The 23847-nt window shown below is 30.4% G+C and overlaps 1 protein-coding gene and 1 long non-coding RNA gene across 9 annotated transcripts in view; both read right to left on the bottom strand.

The window, feature by feature from the left end:
• Positions 1-13657, bottom strand: part of LOC145254895 (uncharacterized) — a 16872-nt gene extending 3215 nt beyond the window's left edge. For 2 of the 3 annotated variants that reach the window (XR_013863832.1, XR_013863833.1), the window contains exon 1: positions 1-13657. This exon is cut by the window's left edge. This is a non-coding gene — a long non-coding RNA (uncharacterized LOC145254895). The other variant, XR_013863834.1, reaches the window with a different exon arrangement.
• LOC145254896 (zinc finger MIZ domain-containing protein 1-like) overlaps positions 1-23847 on the bottom strand; it is a 1089917-nt gene that overhangs the window by 521724 nt on the left and 544346 nt on the right. The gene's annotated exons all lie outside the window — the stretch shown is intronic.

Below are 23847 nucleotides of genomic sequence, written 5' to 3'. Positions count from 1 at the left end.
CACATGTACCAATTCACCCTTCCTTCCTTCACATTTACCAATTGACCCTTCCTTCCTTCACATTTACCAATTGACCCTTCCTTTCTTCACATTTACCAATTGACCCTTCCTTCCTTCACATTTACCAATTGACCCTTCCTTCCTTCACATTTACCAATTGACCCTTCCTTTCTTCACATTTACCAATTGACCCTTCCTTCCTTCACATTTACCAATTGACCCTTCCTTCCTTCACATTTACCAATTGACCCTTCCTTTCTTCACATTTACCAATTGACCCTTCCTTCCTTCACATTTACCAATTGACCCTTCCTTCCTTCACATTTACCAATTGACCCTTCCTTTCTTCACATTTACCAATTGACCCTTCCTTCCTTCACATTTACCAATTGACCCTTCCTTCCTTCACCTTTACCAATTGACCCTTCCTTCCTTCACATTTACCAATTGACCCTTCCTTCCTTCACATTTACCAATTCACCCTTCCTTCCTTCACATTAACCAATTGACCCTTCCTTCCTTCACATTTACCAATTGACCCTTCCTTTCTTCACATTTACCAATTGACCCTTCCTTCCTTCACCTTTACCAATTGACCCTTCCTTCCTTCACCTTTACCAATTAACCCTTCCTTCCTTCACCTTTACCAATTAACCCTTCCTTCCTTCACATTTACCAATTGACCCTTCCTTCCTTCACATTTACCAATTGACCCTTCCTTCCTTCACATTTACCAATTGACCCTTCCTTTCTTCACATTTACCAATTGACCCTTCCTTCCTTCACCTTTACCAATTGACCCTTCCTTCCTTCACCTTTACCAATTGACCCTTCCTTCCTTCACATTTACCAATTGACCCTTCCTTCCTTCACATTTACCAATTGACCCTTCCTTTCTTCACATTTACCAATTGACCCTTCCTTCCTTCACATTTACCAATTGACCCTTCCTTCCTTCACATTTACCAATTGACCCTTCCTTCCTTCACATGTACCAATTCACCCTTCCTTCCTTCACATTTACCAATTGACCCTTCCTTCCTTCACATTTACCAATTGACCCTTCCTTTCTTCACATTTACCAATTGACCCTTCCTTCCTTCACATTTACCAATTGACCCTTCCTTTCTTCACATTTACCAATTGACCCTTCCTTCCTTCACATTTACCAATTGACCCTTCCTTCCTTCACATTTACCAATTGACCCTTCCTTCCTTCACATTTACCAATTGACCCTTCCTTTCTTCACCTTTACCAATTGACCCTTCCTTCCTTCACATTTACCAATTGACCCTTCCTTCCTTCACATTTACCAATTGACCCTTCCTTCCTTCACATTTACCAATTGACCCTTCCTTTCTTCACATTTACCAATTGACCCTTCCTTCCTTCACCTTTACCAATTGACCCTTCCTTCCTTCACCTTTACCAATTGACCCTTCCTTCCTTCACATTTACCAATTGACCCTTCCTTCCTTCACATTTACCAATTGACCCTTCCTTCCTTCACATTTACCAATTGACCCTTCCTTCCTTCACATGTACCAATTCACCCTTCCTTCCTTCACATTTACCAATTGACCCTTCCTTCCTTCACATTTACCAATTGACCCTTCCTTTCTTCACATTTACCAATTGACCCTTCCTTCCTTCACATTTACCAATTGACCCTTCCTTTCTTCACATTTACCAATTGACCCTTCCTTCCTTCACATTTACCAATTGACCCTTCCTTCCTTCACATTTACAAATTGACCCTTCCTTCCTTCACATTTACCAATTGACCCTTCCTTTCTTCACATTTACCAATTGACCCTTCCTTCCTTCACATTTACCAATTGACCCTTCCTTTCTTCACATTTACCAATTGACCCTTCCTTCCTTCACATTTACCAATTGACCCTTCCTTTCTTCACATTTACCAATTGACCCTTCCTTCCTTCACATTTACCAATTGACCCTTCCTTCCTTCACATTTACCAATTGACCCTTCCTTTCTTCACATTTACCAATTGACCCTTCCTTTCTTCACATTTACCAATTGACCCTTCCTTCCTTCACATGTACCAATTCACCCTTCCTTCCTTCACATTTACCAATTGACCCTTCCTTTCTTCACATTTACCAATTGACCCTTCCTTTCTTCACATTTACCAATTGACCCTTCCTTCCTTCACATTTACCAATTGACCCTTCCTTCCTTCACATGTACCAATTCACCCTTCCTTCCTTCACATTTACCAATTGACCCTTCCTTCCTTCACATTTACCAATTGACCCTTCCTTTCTTCACATTTACCAATTGACCCTTCCTTCCTTCACATTTACCAATTGACCCTTCCTTCCTTCACATTTACCAATTGACCCTTCCTTTCTTCACATTTACCAATTGACCCTTCCTTCCTTCACATTTACCAATTGACCCTTCCTTCCTTCACATTTACCAATTGACCCTTCCTTTCTTCACATTTACCAATTGACCCTTCCTTCCTTCACATTTACCAATTGACCCTTCCTTCCTTCACATTTACCAATTGACCCTTCCTTTCTTCACATTTACCAATTGACCCTTCCTTCCTTCACATTTACCAATTGACCCTTCCTTCCTTCACATGTACCAATTCACCCTTCCTTCCTTCACATTTACCAATTGACCCTTCCTTCCTTCACATTTACCAATTGACCCTTCCTTTCTTCACATTTACCAATTGACCCTTCCTTCCTTCACATTTACCAATTGACCCTTCCTTTCTTCACATTTACCAATTGACCCTTCCTTCCTTCACATTTACCAATTGACCCTTCCTTCCTTCACATTTACCAATTGACCCTTCCTTTCTTCACATTTACCAATTGACCCTTCCTTTCTTCACATTTACCAATTGACCCTTCCTTCCTTCACATTTACCAATTGACCCTTCCTTCCTTCACATGTACCAATTCACCCTTCCTTCCTTCACATTTACCAATTGACCCTTCCTTCCTTCACATTTACCAATTGACCCTTCCTTTCTTCACATTTACCAATTGACCCTTCCTTCCTTCACATTTACCAATTGACCCTTCCTTTCTTCACATTTACCAATTGACCCTTCCTTTCTTCACATTTACCAATTGACCCTTCCTTTCTTCACATTTACCAATTGACCCTTCCTTCCTTCACATTTACCAATTGACCCTTCCTTCCTTCACATTTACCAATTGACCCTTCCTTTCTTCACATTTACCAATTGACCCTTCCTTTCTTCACATTTACCAATTGACCCTTCCTTCCTTCACATTTACCAATTGACCCTTCCTTCCTTCACATGTACCAATTCACCCTTCCTTCCTTCACATTTACCAATTGACCCTTCCTTCCTTCACATTTACCAATTGACCCTTCCTTTCTTCACATTTACCAATTGACCCTTCCTTCCTTCACATTTACCAATTGACCCTTCCTTTCTTCACATTTACCAATTGACCCTTCCTTCCTTCACATTTACCAATTGACCCTTCCTTCCTTCACATTTACCAATTGACCCTTCCTTTCTTCACATTTACCAATTGACCCTTCCTTCCTTCACATTTACCAATTGACCCTTCCTTCCTTCACATTTACCAATTGACCCTTCCTTTCTTCACATTTACCAATTGACCCTTCCTTTCTTCACATTTACCAATTGACCCTTCCTTCCTTCACATTTACCAATTGACCCTTCCTTCCTTCACATGTACCAATTCACCCTTCCTTCCTTCACATTTACCAATTGACCCTTCCTTCCTTCACATTTACCAATTGACCCTTCCTTTCTTCACATTTACCAATTGACCCTTCCTTCCTTCACATTTACCAATTGACCCTTCCTTTCTTCACATTTACCAATTGACCCTTCCTTCCTTCACATTTACCAATTGACCCTTCCTTCCTTCACATTTACCAATTGACCCTTCCTTTCTTCACATTTACCAATTGACCCTTCCTTCCTTCACATTTACCAATTGACCCTTCCTTCCTTCACATTTACCAATTGACCCTTCCTTTCTTCACATTTACCAATTGACCCTTCCTTTCTTCACATTTACCAATTGACCCTTCCTTCCTTCACATTTACCAATTGACCCTTCCTTCCTTCACATGTACCAATTCACCCTTCCTTCCTTCACATTTACCAATTGACCCTTCCTTCCTTCACATTTACCAATTGACCCTTCCTTTCTTCACATTTACCAATTGACCCTTCCTTCCTTCACATTTACCAATTGACCCTTCCTTCCTTCACATTTACCAATTGACCCTTCCTTCCTTCACATTTACCAATTGACCCTTCCTTCCTTCACATGTACCAATTCACCCTTCCTTCCTTCACATTTACCAATTGACCCTTCCTTCCTTCACATTTACCAATTGACCCTTCCTTTCTTCACATTTACCAATTGACCCTTCCTTCCTTCACATTTACCAATTGACCCTTCCTTCCTTCACATTTACCAATTGACCCTTCCTTCCTTCACATGTACCAATTCACCCTTCCTTCCTTCACATTTACCAATTGACCCTTCCTTCCTTCACATTTACCAATTGACCCTTCCTTCCTTCACATTTACCAATTGACCCTTCCTTTCTTCACATTTACCAATTGACCCTTCCTTCCTTCACATTTACCAATTGACCCTTCCTTCCTTCACATTTACCAATTGACCCTTCCTTTCTTCACATTTACCAATTGACCCTTCCTTCCTTCACATTTACCAATTGACCCTTCCTTCCTTCACATTTACCAATTACCCTTCCTTTCTTCACATTTACCAATTGACCCTTCCTTTCTTCACATTTACCAATTGACCCTTCCTTCCTTCACATTTACCAATTGACCCTTCCTTCCTTCACATGTACCAATTCACCCTTCCTTCCTTCACATTTACCAATTGACCCTTCCTTCCTTCACATTTACCAATTGACCCTTCCTTTCTTCACATTTACCAATTGACCCTTCCTTCCTTCACATTTACCAATTGACCCTTCCTTTCTTCACATTTACCAATTGACCCTTCCTTCCTTCACATTTACCAATTGACCCTTCCTTCCTTCACATTTACCAATTGACCCTTCCTTTCTTCACATTTACCAATTGACCCTTCCTTCCTTCACATTTACCAATTGACCCTTCCTTCCTTCACATTTACCAATTGACCCTTCCTTTCTTCACATTTACCAATTGACCCTTCCTTTCTTCACATTTACCAATTGACCCTTCCTTCCTTCACATTTACCAATTGACCCTTCCTTCCTTCACATGTACCAATTCACCCTTCCTTCCTTCACATTTACCAATTGACCCTTCCTTCCTTCACATTTACCAATTGACCCTTCCTTTCTTCACATTTACCAATTGACCCTTCCTTCCTTCACATTTACCAATTGACCCTTCCTTTCTTCACATTTACCAATTGACCCTTCCTTTCTTCACATTTACCAATTGACCCTTCCTTCCTTCACATTTACCAATTGACCCTTCCTTCCTTCACATTTACCAATTGACCCTTCCTTTCTTCACATTTACCAATTGACCCTTCCTTCCTTCACATTTACCAATTGACCCTTCCTTCCTTCACATTTACCAATTGACCCTTCCTTTCTTCACATTTACCAATTGACCCTTCCTTTCTTCACATTTACCAATTGACCCTTCCTTCCTTCACATTTACCAATTGACCCTTCCTTCCTTCACATGTACCAATTCACCCTTCCTTCCTTCACATTTACCAATTGACCCTTCCTTCCTTCACATTTACCAATTGACCCTTCCTTTCTTCACATTTACCAATTGACCCTTCCTTCCTTCACATTTACCAATTGACCCTTCCTTCCTTCACATTTACCAATTAACCCTTCCTTCCTTCACATTTACCAATTCACCCTTCCTTCCTTCACATGTACCAATTCACCCTTCCTTCCTTCACATTTACCAATTGACCCTTCCTTCCTTCACATTTACCAATTGACCCTTCCTTTCTTCACATTTACCAATTGACCCTTCCTTCCTTCACATTTACCAATTGACCCTTCCTTCCTTCACATTTACCAATTGACCCTTCCTTCCTTCACATGTACCAATTGACCCTTCCTTCCTTCACATTTACCAATTGACCCTTCCTTCCTTCACATTTACCAATTGACCCTTCCTTCCTTCACATTTACCAATTGACCCTTCCTTTCTTCACATTTACCAATTGACCCTTCCTTCCTTCACATTTACCAATTGACCCTTCCTTCCTTCACATTTACCAATTGACCCTTCTTTTCTTCACATTTACCAATTGACCCTTCCTTCCTTCACATTTACCAATTGACCCTTCCTTCCTTCACATTTACTAATTGACCCTTCCTTTCTTCACATTTACCAATTGACCCTTCCTTTCTTCACATTTACCAATTGACCCTTCCTTCCTTCACATTTACCAATTGACCCTTCCTTCCTTCACATGTACCAATTCACCCTTCCTTCCTTCACATTTACCAATTGACCCTTCCTTTCTTCACATTTACCAATTGACCCTTCCTTTCTTCACATTTACCAATTGACCCTTCCTTCCTTCACATTTACCAATTGACCCTTCCTTTCTTCACATTTACCAATTGACCCTTCCTTCCTTCACATTTACCAATTGACCCTTCCTTCCTTCACATTTACCAATTGACCCTTCCTTTCTTCACATTTACCAATTGACCCTTCCTTTCTTCACATTTACCAATTGACCCTTCCTTCCTTCACATTTACCAATTGACCCTTCCTTTCTTCACATTTACCAATTGACCCTTCCTTCCTTCACATTTACCAATTGACCCTTCCTTCCTTCACATGTACCAATTCACCCTTCCTTCCTTCACATTTACCAATTGACCCTTCCTTCCTTCACATTTACCAATTGACCCTTCCTTTCTTCACATTTACCAATTGACCCTTCCTTCCTTCACATGTACCAATTGACCCTTCCTTCCTTCACATTTACCAATTGACCCTTCCTTCCTTCACATTTACCAATTGACCCTTCCTTTCTTCACATTTACCAATTGACCCTTCCTTCCTTCACATTTACCAATTGACCCTTCCTTCCTTCACCTTTACCAATTAACCCTTCCTTCCTTCACATTTACCAATTAACCCTTCTTTCCTTCACCTTTACCAATTAACCCTTCCTTCCTTCACATTTACCAATTAACCCTTCTTTCCTTCACCTTTACCAATAAACCCTTCCTTCCTTCACATTTACCAATTGACCCTTCCTTCCTTCACCTTTACCAATTGACCCTTCCTTCCTTCACCTTTACCAATTGACCCTTCCTTCCTTCACCTTTACCAATTAACCCTTCCTTCCTTCACCTTTACCAATTAACCCTTCCTTCCTTCACATTTACCAATTAACTCTTCCTTCCTTCACATTTACCAATTGACCCTTCCTTCCTTCACATTTACCAATTAACCCTTCCTTCCTTCACCTTTACCAATTGACCCTTCCTTCCTTCACATTTACCAATTGACCCTTCCTTCCTTCACATTTACCAATTGACCCTTCCTTCCTTCACATTTACCAATTGACCCTTCCTTCCTTCACATTTACCAATTGACCCTTCCTTTCTTCACATTTACCAATTGACCCTTCCTTCCTTCACCTTTACCAATTGACCCTTCCTTCCTTCACCTTTACCAATTGACCCTTCCTTCCTTCACATTTACCAATTGACCCTTCCTTCCTTCACATTTACCAATTGACCCTTCCTTCCTTCACCTTTACCAATTGACCCTTCCTTCCTTCACCTTTACCAATTGACCCTTCTTTCCTTCACCTTTACCAATTGACCCTTCCTTCCTTCACCTTTACCAATTGACCCTTCCTTCCTTCACATTTACCAATTGACCCTTCCTTCCTTCACATTTACCAATTGACCCTTCCTTTCTTCACATTTACCAATTGACCCTTCCTTCCTTCACATTTACCAATTGACCCTTCCTTCCTTCACATTTACCAATTGACCCTTCCTTCCTTCACATTTACCAATTCACCCTTCCTTCCTTCACCTTTACCAATTAACCCTTCTTTCCTTCACATTTACCAATTGACCCTTCCTTCCTTCACATTTACCAATTAACCCTTCCTTCCTTCACCTTTACCAATTAACCCTTCCTTCCTTCACATTTACCAATTAACTCTTCCTTCCTTCACATTTACCAATTGACCCTTCCTTCCTTCACATTTACCAATTAACCCTTCCTTCCTTCACCTTTACCAATTGACCCTTCCTTCCTTCACCTTTACCAATTGACCCTTCCTTCCTTCACCTTTACCAATTGACCCTTCCTTCCTTCACATTTACCAATTAACCCTTCCTTCCTTCACATTTACCAATTAACTCTTCCTTCCTTCACATTTACCAATTGACCCTTCCTTCCTTCACATTTACCAATTAACCCTTCCTTCCTTCACCTTTACCAATTGACCCTTCCTTCCTTCACCTTTACCAATTGACCCTTCCTTCCTTCACCTTTACCAATTAACCCTTCCTTCCTTCACACTTACCAATTGACCCTTCCTTCCTTCACACTTACCAATTGACCCTTCCTTCCTTCACACTTACCAATTGACCCTTCCTTCCTTCACCTTGACCAATTAACCCTTCCTTCCTTCACCTTTACCAATTAACCCTTCCTTCCTTCACCTTTACCAATTAACCCTTCCTTCCTTCACATTTACCAATTAACCCTTACTTCCTTCACATTTACCAATTAACCCTTCCTTCCTTCACATTTACCAATTGACCCTTCCTTCCTTCACATTTACCAATTGACCCTTCCTTCCTTCACATTTACCAATTCACCCTTCCTTCCTTCACCTTTACCAATTAACCCTTCTTTCCTTCACATTTACCAATTGACCCTTCCTTCCTTCACATTTACCAATGTACCCTTCCTTCCTTCACCTTTACCAATTAACCCTTCCTTCCTTCACATTTACCAATTAACCCTTCCTTCCTTCACCAATTAACCCTTCCTTCCTTCACATTTACCAATTAACCCTTCCTTCCTTCACCTTTACCAATTAACCCTTCCTTCCTTCACATTTATCAATTAACCCTTCCTTCCTTCACATTTAACAATTGACCCTTCCTTCCTTCACATTTACCAATTAACCCTTCCTTCCTTCACATTTACCAATTAACCCTTCCTTCCTTCACATTTACTAATTGACCCTTCCTTCCTTCACCTTTACCAATTAACCCTTCCTTCCTTCACATTTACCAATTAACCCTTTCTTCCTTCACATGTACCAATTTACCCTTCCTTCCTTCACCTTTACCAATTGACCCTTCCTTCCTTCACCTTTACCAATTGACCCTTCCTTCCTTCACCAATTAACCCTTCCTTCCTTCACATTTACCAATTAACCCTTCCTTCCTTCACCTTTACCAATTAACCCTTCCTTCCTTCACATTTATCAATTAACCCTTCCTTCCTTCACATTTAACAATTGACCCTTCCTTCCTTCACATTTACCAATTAACCCTTCCTTCCTTCACATTTACCAATTGACCCTTCCTTCCTTCACCTTTACCAATTGACCCTTCCTTCCTTCACCTTAACCAATTAACCCTTCTTCCTTCACATTTACCAATTAACCCTTCCTTCCTTCATCTTTACCAATTAACCCTTCCTTCCTTCACATTTACCAATTGACCTTGCTACCTTAACTGTTTCATATCCCATAACTCATTCTTTCAACATGTTTTTTGTTCTACACAAATCTTCCTACATTATCTACATTTAATCTCCTCTGAGGTCATCAGGACTTAGCCTGCCCTAAGTACTCACATTACACATTCATTGTATCATTCTCGTATCATTTCTCTCCATGCAACACATGTCCTCAACCTTCTCTTTCCAGATTTTATTTGTATACATTCTCACACTACACACACATGCTTGACAGACTCTTCCCTGGCAGAAGTTCTGTGAACTTCCTCCATTCTACTTAAACTTTTGCAATCCCATCAACATCTGCTCCACTCTGTGCTCCAATGCTATCACCAATGTAACAAAACTTTTAAACAACATTCAACACTTGAAGTTTGAAATAGTATTTTGTTGATCTGTCTGTCAGTCTGACAGACATTTGTTAGTTTGTCATGCTTGATTTTGAAATAGCATTTTCATTGGTCTGTCATGCATAAGTTTGATGTTAGTATGTTGAATCTTTTTTTATTACTAGGGAATCACTGCTTATAAAGACCCATGAACCACTCGAGGATAAGAGTTAATATGTGTCAGATAGTTGGTGAGATAACACCATGATGATCAGTAATGGTGGAACTTGAGTTGTATTTGATTATTTAAGAGTACAGCTCAACAAAAACTTATTTACATTAGACACTTGAAAACGACCATGTTATAATCAGCTTGGCAACAGTCCTGCAGTATTGTTTCACAGATGGACATTTCTAGAAAAGAAACTTTGCTCATTGAATTGTTGTTTAGTTTTAGGCACTGATAAAGAATAAGGGAAATTATTGACAGTTGTTATAGCTAGACGAGTGTTGTGAATGTTGTTGCAAAGGAAGACAATAGATTGAAGCAGAGTCGAGTACCTGCCATGAAAATAACGATAGAGTAGAGAATGTGTCACGCTAAAACAGCATTTTCATACATTAAACATGCAGATTTCGCATCTTTAAAATATCAGTTTTTGTTTTGGCTTATTCATTTCAAGTGTTGAGCAAGAGTGGCCTTGCGTGAAAGCAAAGTAAATAATTAGATGATCATGTAATGATTATTGTGTTGATCTACCAAATTATTAGTACATTGAAATAAGGTTGATGCCTGCTAAGTGCCACAAACTTTTTGAATTATCTCAGATTTAATTATAGAGTGCAGACGATATTTGTAGTTTCCATCTGCTAATTTGATTTTTTTTTTTTCATTGTCACTGATTATATTTCCATTCTTTTTTACGGAATAATTCATCATACTTATGCAGTGTAATTGACCGTGTTATTGTAAGAATTGAGTGGACAGTTTACAGAAAATGCCAGAAAGTGCTGAACAAAAGTTTTGTTGATTTCTTTTTTGTGAAAACGCTGCTCAATTTTTTTCTTGCAAAATATATCATTGGTCAGTATGAAGCAGATTCAATGAAAAAGTAATTGAAAAATGAAAACATTCATTGTGAAGTAAGTTTCATGAATAAATATTTGTTTTTTTTAATAACAAACAATTGCTGTCAGACAAAACAATTTTTGGCTATTTTATATGACTTTCTTCTCTTCATAATTTTTTTGTTGAAATCAAGATGAACATTTTGAATATTTTTCTTATATAATAAACCAAAGATAGCAAACAAATGTTTTTTTCATGATTTTTTGTATTATGTATTAGAGTTAAAGCATTCAGCAGTTTGGCACGTTCCACTGCTTTTTATAAACCATTGGACGATTTTGACAATAGCATGCTCCTAATACTGCATGAGTACCATGAATTATGGACAATATTGAATCTCCATATTTGTGACCACATCCACATTCAGAATGAGGGAATAAAACTCTGGATCAATCAAGTAGTTGCACAGAGGCCATACATGTGGCAGCAAGACTCGGCTATCAGAGAACTTTATCAATTACATTTCATATGACATCTGATGTCCCAGCGCATCTTTGTGTGGTGTGCGATGGAATTAGACACTAACTGTAATATAAAGGAAGAGCTAAATGCTAGCATCACGTGAGCCTATCAGAAGATAGTGACAAAGGTACAGTTTTGAGACTGTTATCAAAGTTAAAGTTGGGTTCATTGAATGAAATCAACAGAACACTTGATGAAAAAAAAAAAACTGATCCAAGTTTGATGAAAAAATCTTAAAAATAAAACTGTATTATTTTTTCTAGACAGTAATCTTGTTGTCACTCCATAAGTCAAATTGTTCTTTTGTGATGTTTTTAACACATTGATTATGCCTCCACCTATAATCTAGGACATTACTCTTGCTAAACAAACATATGTGGTATATGTTCTTTTTAACCAGTAAGAACCAGTGAGATATTAAATTTTCATAATTTCAATAATCTTGCTAGATACCAAGCCATGTTGTAACAGAAAAGATAAATATGTAAAACTACTGCTACACAGTACAAAAAACAAACACCAAAACAACAAATACTGATAAAAAAAATTCATAACAAAGAAAATGGCAAATGTTTTGGAATAGCTTCATGAATATGGAAAAAAATCTAACCACTGATCAAAAAGAACTATCGAAATGATGCAAGAGTAAGAAAGGAGGAGGTAAATCTTGCCTAACTTCACATAGAACACATATGTGTAACACACTCATATATGCTTAAAGAAGAAGATTCTTCATTCCATATTGGTGGTCAGGTTCCATTTGGAACATATATTGGTGAAGTGTCGAAGAAATTCATTATCAATATTATTACTAGGTCGGTGAACGAAGGATTGCTTTTAACAGTTCAATTTAAACAATATTTTTCGATTCTTGAGAGATGTAAGATTGTCCAAAAAATTATAAATACTCCACCTGATTTCTACAATCTATTCTTGTACAAAGAATACGAATAAAATCAAATATTTTTACCATTCTGAAGCGAACCATACTAAAGCAAGACTCATCCTAGCAGCATCGAAATTTTATGGGAATATCAAATTCACAAGTAGCCTCAGTCACTTCTATATCCCTGCCAGAGGAGATAAACATTTTAGGTTTTTGCAGTTCTTGTAGGTAGATGTTGACGTCCTCCTATATACAGCATTTGGTATTCCCAAATAACGTCCTCCTACATACAGCATTTGGTATTCCCAAATAACGGTCTCCTATATACAGCATTTGGTATTTCCAAATAACGTCCTCCTATATACAGCATTTGGTATTCCCAAATAACGTCCTCCTATATATAGCATTTGGTATTCCCAAATAACGTCCTCCTATATACAGCATTTGGTATTCCCAAATAACGTCCTCCTATATATAGCATTTGGTATTCCCAAATAACGTTCTCCTATATACAGCATTTGGTATTCCCAAATAACGTCCTCCTATATACAGCATTTGGTATTCCCAAATAACGTCCTCCTATATACAGCATTTGGTATTCCCAAATAACGTCCTCCTATATACAGCATTTGGTATTCCCAAATAACGTCCTCCTATATACAGCATTTGGTATTCCCAAATAACGTCCTCCTATATACAGCATTTGGTATTCCCAAATAACGTCCTCCTATATACAGCATTTGGTATTCCCAAATAATGTCCTCCTATATACAGCATTTGGTATTCCCTAATAACGTCCTCCTATATACAGCATTTGGTATTCCCAAATAATGTCCTCCTATATACAGCATTTGGTATTCCCAAATAACGTCCTCCTATATACAGCATTTGGTATTCCCAAATAACGTCCTCCTATATACAGCATTTGGTATTCCCTAATAACGTCCTCCTATATACAGCATTTGGTATTCCCAAATAACGTCCTCCTATATATAGCATTTGGTATTTCTAAATAACCTTCTGGTACTGACCAAGCTCAATGTGATCTCATGTGCTGATATAACTAGTACAATGTTGGTTTAGTACATCTATCATAACACATGTGCCAATGTGATTATGCTGTATAAAGATTCCTGTCAAAGAATTGTTATTCTATTTTATTGTCAGTCATTATTAAATCACACACTAAAGTTAATATGACATCAAAACAAAGCAATCTTAAAGATGCCTTAAAAGCACTGCAGAAATCACCCTTTAGAATGAACAGCAGGTGTAATCCTCCCTCTTGGTACAATATTCAAAGGTTGGTAACACTTTCTTAGAGTTCAGTATAAATTGAGTTTTCTAAGTTTGTTGCTTTATAAAATATTGATTCAAGTCTGTATTTATCTAGGCTGCTGATATAACTAGTACATCTATCATAACAACAACAACAATAACAATAACAACAACTACTACTACTACTACTACTGCTGCTCAATCAAGAAATAAATAAGTAAATTTTGGATAAAAAAATTTCAAGAATAAAAGTGTAAATAAATGAGAAAGTCAACATTCCAAGTAAAAGGTGGTTGTTATTTCACAAAGTACGAAGAAGAGATATATTAATAGAATCTACTTGATAAGGGCCCACTTGTGAGTTGGATATTGCTAACCTGTGAAACATGCCTGGTGTCTGTGCCGAGGTTAAAAAACAAAAACAGAACTTCCAAAAAAAAATGATTTTCCAGACAAGCCAAAAATAGGTCCACCCAAAACTGGAATTTTAATTCCGGCAGCATTTGAAGCTAAAATATAATCAAGAGTTTTACTCTTCTTATCAATATACACTGGTTCAACATCTATCGCACTACTTCACAAGCATTTGATCAGAGAAACATAGAGCTATTAACAGTCACATTTGTTCAGAGAAAAAATAAAGCTTTTAATAGTAATATTTGATTAGAGAAAAATATAGCTTTTGATAGTTATATATGATTAAAGGAAAAATAAAGCTTTTGATAGTAATATTTGATTAGAGAAAAAATATAGGTTTTGATAGTAATATTTGATTAAAGGAAAAATAAAGCTTTTGATAGTAATATTTGATTAAAGGAAAAATAAAGCTTTTGATAGTAATATTTGATTAGAGAAAAAATATAGGTTTTGATAGTAATATTTGATTAAAGGAAAAATAAAGCTTTTGATAGTAATATTTGATTAAAGGAAAAATAAAGCTTTTGATAGTAATATTTGATTAAAGGAACAATAAAGCTTTTGATAGTAATATTTGATTAGAGAAAAAATATAGGTTTTGATAGTAATATTTGATTAAAGGAAAAATAAAGCTTTTGATAGTAATATTTGATTAAAGGAAAAATAAAGCTTTTGATACTAATATTTGATTAAAGGAAAAATAAAGCTTTTGATAGTAATATTTGATTAAAGGAAAAATAAAGCTTTTGATAGTAATATTTGATTAGAGAAAAATATAGCTTTTGATAGTAATATTTGATTAAAGGAAAAATAAAGCTTTTGATAGTAATATTTGATTAAAGGAAAAATAAAGCTTTTGATAGTAATATTTGATTAAAGGAAAAATAAAGCTTTTGATAGTAATATTTGATTAGAGAAAAAATATAGCTTTTGATAGTAATATTTGATTAGAGAAAAATATAGCTTTTGATAGTAATATTTGATTAAAGGAAAAATAAAGCTTTTGATAGTTATTTGATTAAAGGAAAAATAAAGCTTTTGATAGTAATATTTGATTAAAGGAAAAATAAAGCTTTTGATACTAATATTTGATTAAAGGAAAAATAAAGCTTTTGATAGTAATATTTGATTAGAGAAAAAATATAGCTTTTGATAGTAATATTTGATTAGAGAAAAATATAGCTTTTGATAGTAATATTTGATTAAAGGAAAAATAAAGCTTTTGATAGTTATTTGATTAAAGGAAAAATAAAGCTTTTGATAGTAATATTTGATTAAAGGAAAAATAAAGCTTTTGATAGTAATATTTGATTAGAGAAAAAATATAGCTTTTGATAGTAATATTTGATTAGAGAAAAAATAAAGCTTTTGGTAGTAATATTTGATTAAAGGAAAAATAAAGCTTTTGATAGTAATATTTGATTAAAGGAAAAATATAGCTTTTTATAGTAATATTTGATTAAAGGAAAAATAAAGCTTTTGATAGTAATATTTGATTAGAGAAAAAATATAGCTTTTGATAGTAATATTTGATTAGAGAAAAATATAGCTTTTGATAGTAATATTTGATTAGAGAAAAAATAAAGCTTTTGATAGTAATATTTGATTAAAGGAAAAATAAAGCTTTTGATAGTAATATTTGATTAGAGAAAAAATATAGCTTTTGATAGTAATATTTGATTAAAGGAAAAATAAAGCTTTTGATAGTAATATTTGATTAAAGAAAAAATAAAGCTTTTGATAGTAATATTTTATTAAAGAAAAAATATAGCTTTTGATAGTAATATTTGATTAAAGAAAAAATAAAGCTTTTGATAGTAATATTTGATTAAAGGAAAAATAAAGCTTTTGATAGTAATATTTGATTAAAGGAAACATAAAGCTTTTGATAGTAATATTTGATTAGAGAAAAAATAAAGCTTTTGATAGTAATATTTGATTAAAGAAAAAATATAGCTTTTGATAGTAATATTTGATTAAAGGAAAAATAAAGCTTTTGATAGTAATATTTGATTAAAGGAAAAATAAAGCTTTTGATAGTAATATTTGATTAAAGAAAAAATAAAGCTTTTGATAGTAATATTTGATTAGAGAAAAAATATAGCTTTTGATAGTAATATTTGATTAAAGAAAATATAAAGCTTTTGATAGTAATATTTTATTAAAGGAAAAATGAAGCTTTTGATAGTAATATTTGATTAAAGGAAAAAAAAAGCTTTTGATACTAATATTTGATTAAAGGAAAAATAAAGCTTTTGATAGTAATATTTGATTAGAGAAAAAATATAGCTTTTGATAGTAATATTTGATTAAAGGAAAAATAAAGCTTTTGATAGTAATATTTGATTAAAGGAAAAATAAAGCTTTTGATAGTAATATTTGATTAAAGAAAAAATAAAGCTTTTTATAGTAATATTTTATTAAAGGAAAAATAAAGCTTTTGATAGTAATATTTGATTAAAGGAAAAATAAATCTTTTGATAGTAATATTTGATTAAAGAACAAATATAGCTTTTGATAGTAATATTTGATTAAAGGAAAAATAAAGCTTTTGATAGTAATATTTGATTAAAGGAAAAAAAGCTTTTGATAGTAATATTTGATTAAAGGAAAAATAAAGCTTTTGATAGTAATATTTGATTAGAGAAAAAATAAAGCTTTTGATAGTAATATTTGATTAAAGGAAAAATAAAGCTTTTGATAGTAATATTTGATTAGAGAAAAACTATAGCTTTTGATAGTAATATTTGATTAAAGGAAAAAAAAGCTTTTGATAGTAATATTTGATTAGAGAAAAAATATAGCTTTTGATAGTAATATTTGATTAAAGAAAAAATAAAGCTTTTGATAGTAATATTTGATTAAAGAAAAAATATAGCTTTTGATAGTAATATTTGATTAAAGAAAAAAATATAGCTTTTGATAGTTATATTTTATTAAAGAAAAAATATAGCTTTTGATAGTAATATTTGATTAAAGAAAAAATAAAGCTTTTGATAGTAATATTTGATTAGAGAAAAAATATAGTTTTTGATAGTAATATTTTATTAAAGGAAAAATAAAGCTTTTGATAGTAATATTTGATTAGAGAAAAAATATAGCTTTTGATAGTAATATTTGATTAGAGAAAAAATAAAGCTTTTGATAGTAATATTTGATTAAAGAAAAAATAAAGCTTTTGATAGTAATATTTTATTAAAGAAAAAATAAAGCTTTTGATAGTAATATTTGATTAAAGAAAAAATAAAGCTTTTGATAGTAATATTTGATTAGAGAAAAAATAAAGCTTTTGATAGTAATATTTGATTAAAGAAAAAATAAAGCTTTTGATAGTAATATTTGATTAAAGACAAAATAAAGCTTTTGATAGTAATATTTGATTAAAGAAAAAATATAGCTTTTGATAGTAATATTTGATTAAAGGAAAAATAAAGCTTTTGATAGTAATATTTGATTAAAGGAAAAATAAAGCTTTTGATAGTAATATTTGATTAAAGAAAAAATATAGCTTTTGATAGTAATATTTGATTAAAGGAAAAATAAAGCTTTTGATAGTAATATTTGATTAAAGGAAAAAAAAAGCTTTTGATAGTAATATTTGATTAGAGAAAAAATAAAGCTTTTGATAGTAATATTTGATTAAAGGAAAAATAAAGCTTTTGATAGTAATATTTGATTAGAGAAAAAATATAGCTTTTGATAGTAATATTTGATTAAAGGAAAAATAAAGCTTTTGATAGTAATATTTGATTAAAGGAAAAATAAAGCTTTTGATAGTAATATTTGATTAAAGGAAAAATATAGCTTTTGATAGTAATATTTGATTAGAGAAAAAATATAGCTTTTGATAGTAATATTTGATTAAAGGAAAAATAAAGCTTTTGATAGTAATATTTGATTAGAGAAAAAATAAAGCTTTTGATAGTAATATTTGTTTTGGAGAAAAAATAAAGCTTTTGATAGTAATATTTGATTAGAGAAAAAATATAGCTTTTGATAGTAATATTTGATTAGAGAAAAAATAAAGCTTTTGTATAGTAATATTTGATTAAAGAAAAAATAAAGCTTTTGATAGTAATATTTGATTAAAGAAAAAATATAGCTTTTGATAGTAATATTTGATTAAAGAAAAAATAAAGCTTTTGATAGTAATATTTGATTAAAGGAAAAATAAAGCTTTTGATAGTAATATTTGATTAGAGAAAAAATAAAGATTTTGATAGTAATATTTGATTAAAGAAAAAATATAGCTTTTGATAGTAATATTTGATTAGAGAAAAAATATAGCTTTTGATAGTAACATTTGATTAAAGGAAAAATAAAGCTTTTGATTGTAATATTTGATTAAAGGAAAAATAAAGCTTTTGATAGTAATATTTGATTAAAGAAAAAATAAAGCTTTTTATAGTAATATTTGATTAAAGGAAAAATAAAGCTTTTGATAGTAATATTTGATTAGAGAACAAATATAGCTTTTGATAGTAATATTTGATTAAAGGAAAAATAAAGCAAAGCTTTTGATAGTAATATTTGATTAAAGGAAAAATAAAGCTTTTGATAGTAATATTTGATTAAAGGAAAAATAAAGCTTTTGATAGTAATATTTGATTAAAGGAAAAATAAAGCTTTTGATAGTAATATTTGATTAGAGAACAAATATAGCTTTTGATAGTAATATTTGATTAAAGGAAAAATAAAGCTTTTGATAGTAATATTTGATTAGAGAAAAAATAAAGCTTTTGATAGTAATATTTGATTAGAGAAAAAATATAGCTTTTGATAGTAATATTAGATTAGAGAAAAAATAAAGCTTTTGATAGTAATATTTGATTAAAGAAAAAATAAAGCTTTTGATAGTAATATTTGATTAAAGAAAAAATAAAGCTTTTGATAGTAATATTTGATTAAAGAAAAAATATAGCTTTTGATAGTTATATTTAATTAAAGAAAAAATATAGCTTTTGATAGTAATATTTGATTAAAGAAAAAATAAAGCTTTTGATAGTAATATTTGATTAGAGAAACAATATAGTTTTTGATAGTAATATTTGATTAAAGGAAAAATAAAGCTTTTGATAGTAATATTTGATTAGAGAAAAAATATAGCTTTTGATAGTAATATTTGATTAAAGAAAAAATAAAGCTTTTGATAGTAATATTTGATTAGAGAAAAAATATAGCTTTTGATACTAATATTTGATTAAAGGAAAAATAAAGCTTTTGATAGTAATATTTGATTAGAGAAAAAATAAAGCTTTTGATAGTAATATTTGATTAAAGAAAAAATATAGCTTTTGATAGTAATATTTGATTAAAGAAAAAATAAAGCTTTTGATAGTAATATTTGATTAGAGACAAAATAAAGCTTTTGATAGTAATATTTGATTAAAGAAAAAATATAGCTTTTGATAGTAATATTTGATTAAAGAAAAAATAAAGCTTTTGATAGTAATATTTGATTAAAGAAAAAATATAGCTTTTGATAGTAATATTTGATTAGAGAAAAACTATAGCTTTTGATAGTAATATTTGATTAGAGAAAAAATAAAGCTTTTGATAGTAATATTTGATTAGAGAAAAAAAAAAGCTTTTGATAGTAATATTTGATTAAAGAAAAAATAAAGCTTTTGATAGTAATATTTGATTACAGAAAAAATATAGCTTTTGATAGTAATATTTGATTAGAGAAAAAATAAAGCTTTTGATAGTAATATTTGATTAGAGAAAAAATAAAGCTTTTGATAGTAATATTTGATTAGAGAAAAAAAAAAGCTTTGATAGTAATATTTGATTAGAGAAAAAATATAGCTTTTGATAGTAATATTTGATTAGAGAAAAAAAAAAGCTTTGATAGTAATATTTGATTACAGAAAAAATAAAGCTTTTGATAGTAATATTTGATTAGAGAAAAAATAAAGCTTTTGATAGTAATATTTGATTAGAGAAAAAAAAAAGCTTTGATAGTAATATTTGATTACAGAAAAAATATAGCTTTTGATAGTAATATTTGATTAGAGAAAAAATAAAGCTTTTGATAGTAATATTTGATTAAAGAAAAAATATAGCTTTTGATAGTAATATTTGATTAAAGAAAAAATAAAGCTTTGATAGTAATATTTGATTAGAGAAAAAATAAAGCTTTTGATAGTAATATTTGATTAGAGAAAAATATAGCTTTTGATAGTAATATTTGATTAAAGAAAAAATAAAGCTTTTGATAGTAATATTTGATTAAAGAAAAAATATAGCTTTTGATAGTAATATTTGATTAAAGAAACAATAAAGCTTTGATAGTAATATTTGATTAGAGAAAAAATATAGCTTTTGATAGTAATATTTGATTAGAGAAAAAATAAAGCTTTTGATAGTAATATTTGATTAAAGAAAAAATATAGCTTTTGATAGTAATATTTGATTAGAGAAAAAATAAAGCTTTTGATAGTAATATTTTATTAAAGAAAAAATATAGCTTTTGATAGTAATATTTGATTAGAGAAAAAATAAAGCTTTTGATAGTAATATTTTATTAAAGAAAAAATATAGCTTTTGATAGTAATATTTGATTAGAGAAAAAATAAAGCTTTTGATAGTAATATTTGATTAGAGAAAAAATAAAGCTTTTGATAGTAATATTTGATTAAAGAAAAAATATAGCTTTTGATAGTAATATTTGATTAGAGAAAAAATATAGCTTTTGATAGTAATATTTGATTAGAGAAAAAATATAGCTTTTGATAGTAATATTTGATTAAAGAAAAAATATAGCTTTTGATAGTAATATTTGATTAGAGAAAAAATAAAGCTTTTGATAGTAATATTTTATTAAAGGAAAAATAAAGCTTTTGATAGTAATATTTTATTAAAGGAAAAATAAAGCTTTTGATAGTAATATTTGATTAAAGGAAAAATATAGCTTTTGATAGTAATATTTGATTAAAGAAAAAATAAAGCTTTTGATAGTAATATTTGATTAAAGGAAAAATAAAGCCTTTGATAGTAATATTTGATTAAAGGAAAAATATAGCTTTTGATAGTAATATTTGATTAGAGAAAAAATATAGCTTTTGATAGTAATATTTGATTAAAGAAAAAATAAAGCTTTTGATAGTAATATTTGATTAAAGGAAAAATAAAGCTTTTGATAGTAATATTTGATTAAAGGAAAAATAAAGCTTTTGATAGTAATATTCGATTAAAGGAAAAATATAGCTTTTGATAGTAATATTTGATTAGAGAAAAAATATAGCTTTTGATAGTAATATTTGATTAAAGAAAAAATAAAGCTTTTGATAGTAATATTTGATTAAAGAAAAAATAAAGCTTTTGATAGTAATATTTGATTGGAGAAAAAATATAGCTTTTGATAGTAATATTTGATTAGAGAAAAAATAAAGCTTTTGATAGTAATATTTGATTAAAGAAAAAATGTAGCTTTTGATAGTAATATTTGATTAGAGAAAAAATAAAGCTTCTGATAGTAATATTTGATTAAAGAAAAAACAAAGCTTTTGATAGTAATATTTGATTAAAGAAAAAATATAGCTTTTGATAGTAATATTTGATTAAAGAAAAAATAAAGCTTTTGATAGTAATATTTGATTAAAGGAAAAATAAAGCTTTTGATAGTAATATTTGATTAAAGGAAAAATAAAGCTTTTGATAGTAATATTTGATTAAAGAAAAAATAAAGCTTTTGATAGTAATATTTGATTAAAGGAAAACAAAAGCTTTTGATAGTAATATTTGATTAAAAGAAAAATAAAGCTTTTGATAGTAATATTTGATTAAAGGAAAAATATAGCTTTTGATAGTAATATTTGATTAAAGAAAAAATATAGCTTTTGATAGTAATATTTGATTAAAGGAAAACAAAAGCTTTTGATAGTAATATTTGATTAAAGGAAAAATAAAGCTTTTGATAGTAATATTTGATTAAAGGAAAAATAAAGCTTTTGATAGTAATATTTCATTAGAGAAAAAATAAAGCTTTTGATAGTAATATTTGATTAGAGAAAAAATAAAGCTTTTGATAGTAATATTTGATTAAAGAAAAAATAAAGCTTTTGATAGTAATATTTGATTAAAGGAAAAATAAAGCTTTTGATAGTAATATTTGATTAAAGGAAAAATAAAGCTTTTGATAGTAATATTTGATTAGAGAAAAAATAAAGCTTTTGATAGTAATATTTGATTAAAGAAAAAATAAAGCTTTTGATAGTAATATTTGATTAGAGAAAAAATAAAGCTTTTGATAGTAATATTTGATTAAAAGAAAAATAAAGCCTTTGATAGTAATATTTGATTAGAGAAAACATATAGCTTTTGATAGTAATATTTGATTAAAGGAAAAATAAAGCTTTTGATAGTAATATTTGATTAAAGAAAAAATATAGCTTTTGATAGTAATATTTGATTAAAGGAAAAATATAGCTTTTGATAGTAATATTTGATTAAAGAAAAAATAAAGCTTTTGATAGTAATATTTGATTAAAGGAAAAATAAAGCCTTTGATAGTAATATTTGATTAAAGGAAAAATATAGCTTTTGATAGTAATATTTGATTAGAGAAAAAATATAGCTTTTGATAGTAATATTTGATTAAAGAAAAAATAAAGCTTTTGATAGTAATATTTGATTAAAGGAAAAATAAAGCTTTTGATAGTAATATTTGATTAAAGGAAAAATAAAGCTTTTGATAGTAATATTCGATTAAAGGAAAAATATAGCTTTTGATAGTAATATTTGATTAGAGAAAAAATATAGCTTTTGATAGTATAATTTGATTAAAGAAAAAATAAAGCTTTTGATAGTAATATTTGATTAAAGAAAAAATAAAGCTTTTGATAGTAATATTTTATTAAAGGAAAAATAAAGCTTTTGATAGTAATATTTTATTAAAGGAAAAATAAAGCTTTTGATAGTAATATTTGATTAAAGGAAAAATATAGCTTTTGATAGTAATATTTGATTAAAGAAAAAATAAAGCTTTTGATAGTAATATTTGATTAAAGGAAAAATAAAGCCTTTGATAGTAATATTTGATTAAAGGAAAAATATAGCTTTTGATAGTAATATTTGATTAGAGAAAAAATATAGCTTTTGATAGTAATATTTGATTAAAGAAAAAATAAAGCTTTTGATAGTAATATTTGATTAAAGAAAAAATAAAGCTTTTGATAGTAATATTTGATTGGAGAAAAAATATAGCTTTTGATAGTAATATTTGATTAGAGAAAAAATAAAGCTTTTGATAGTAATATTTGATTAAAGAAAAAATGTAGCTTTTGATAGTAATATTTGATTAGAGAAAAAATAAAGCTTCTGATAGTAATATTTGATTAAAGAAAAAACAAAGCTTTTGATAGTAATATTTGATTAAAGAAAAAATAAAGCTTTTGATAGTAATATTTGATTAAAGAAAAAATAAAGCTTTTGATAGTAATATTTGATTAAAGGAAAAATAAAGCTTTTGATAGTAATATTTGATTAAAGGAAAAATAAAGCTTTTGATAGTAATATTTGATTAAAGAAAAAATAAAGCTTTTGATAGTAATATTTGATTAAAGGAAAACAAAAGCTTTTGATAGTAATATTTGATTAAAGGAAAAATA

The sequence above is a fragment of the Euprymna scolopes genome, chromosome 30, assembly GCF_053919585.1.
Source record: "Euprymna scolopes isolate OS-2025 chromosome 30, ASM5391958v1, whole genome shotgun sequence".
NCBI classification, from domain to species: Eukaryota; Metazoa; Mollusca; class Cephalopoda; order Sepiida; family Sepiolidae; genus Euprymna; species Euprymna scolopes.
This window is presented reverse-complemented; position numbering and strand designations above follow the sequence as displayed.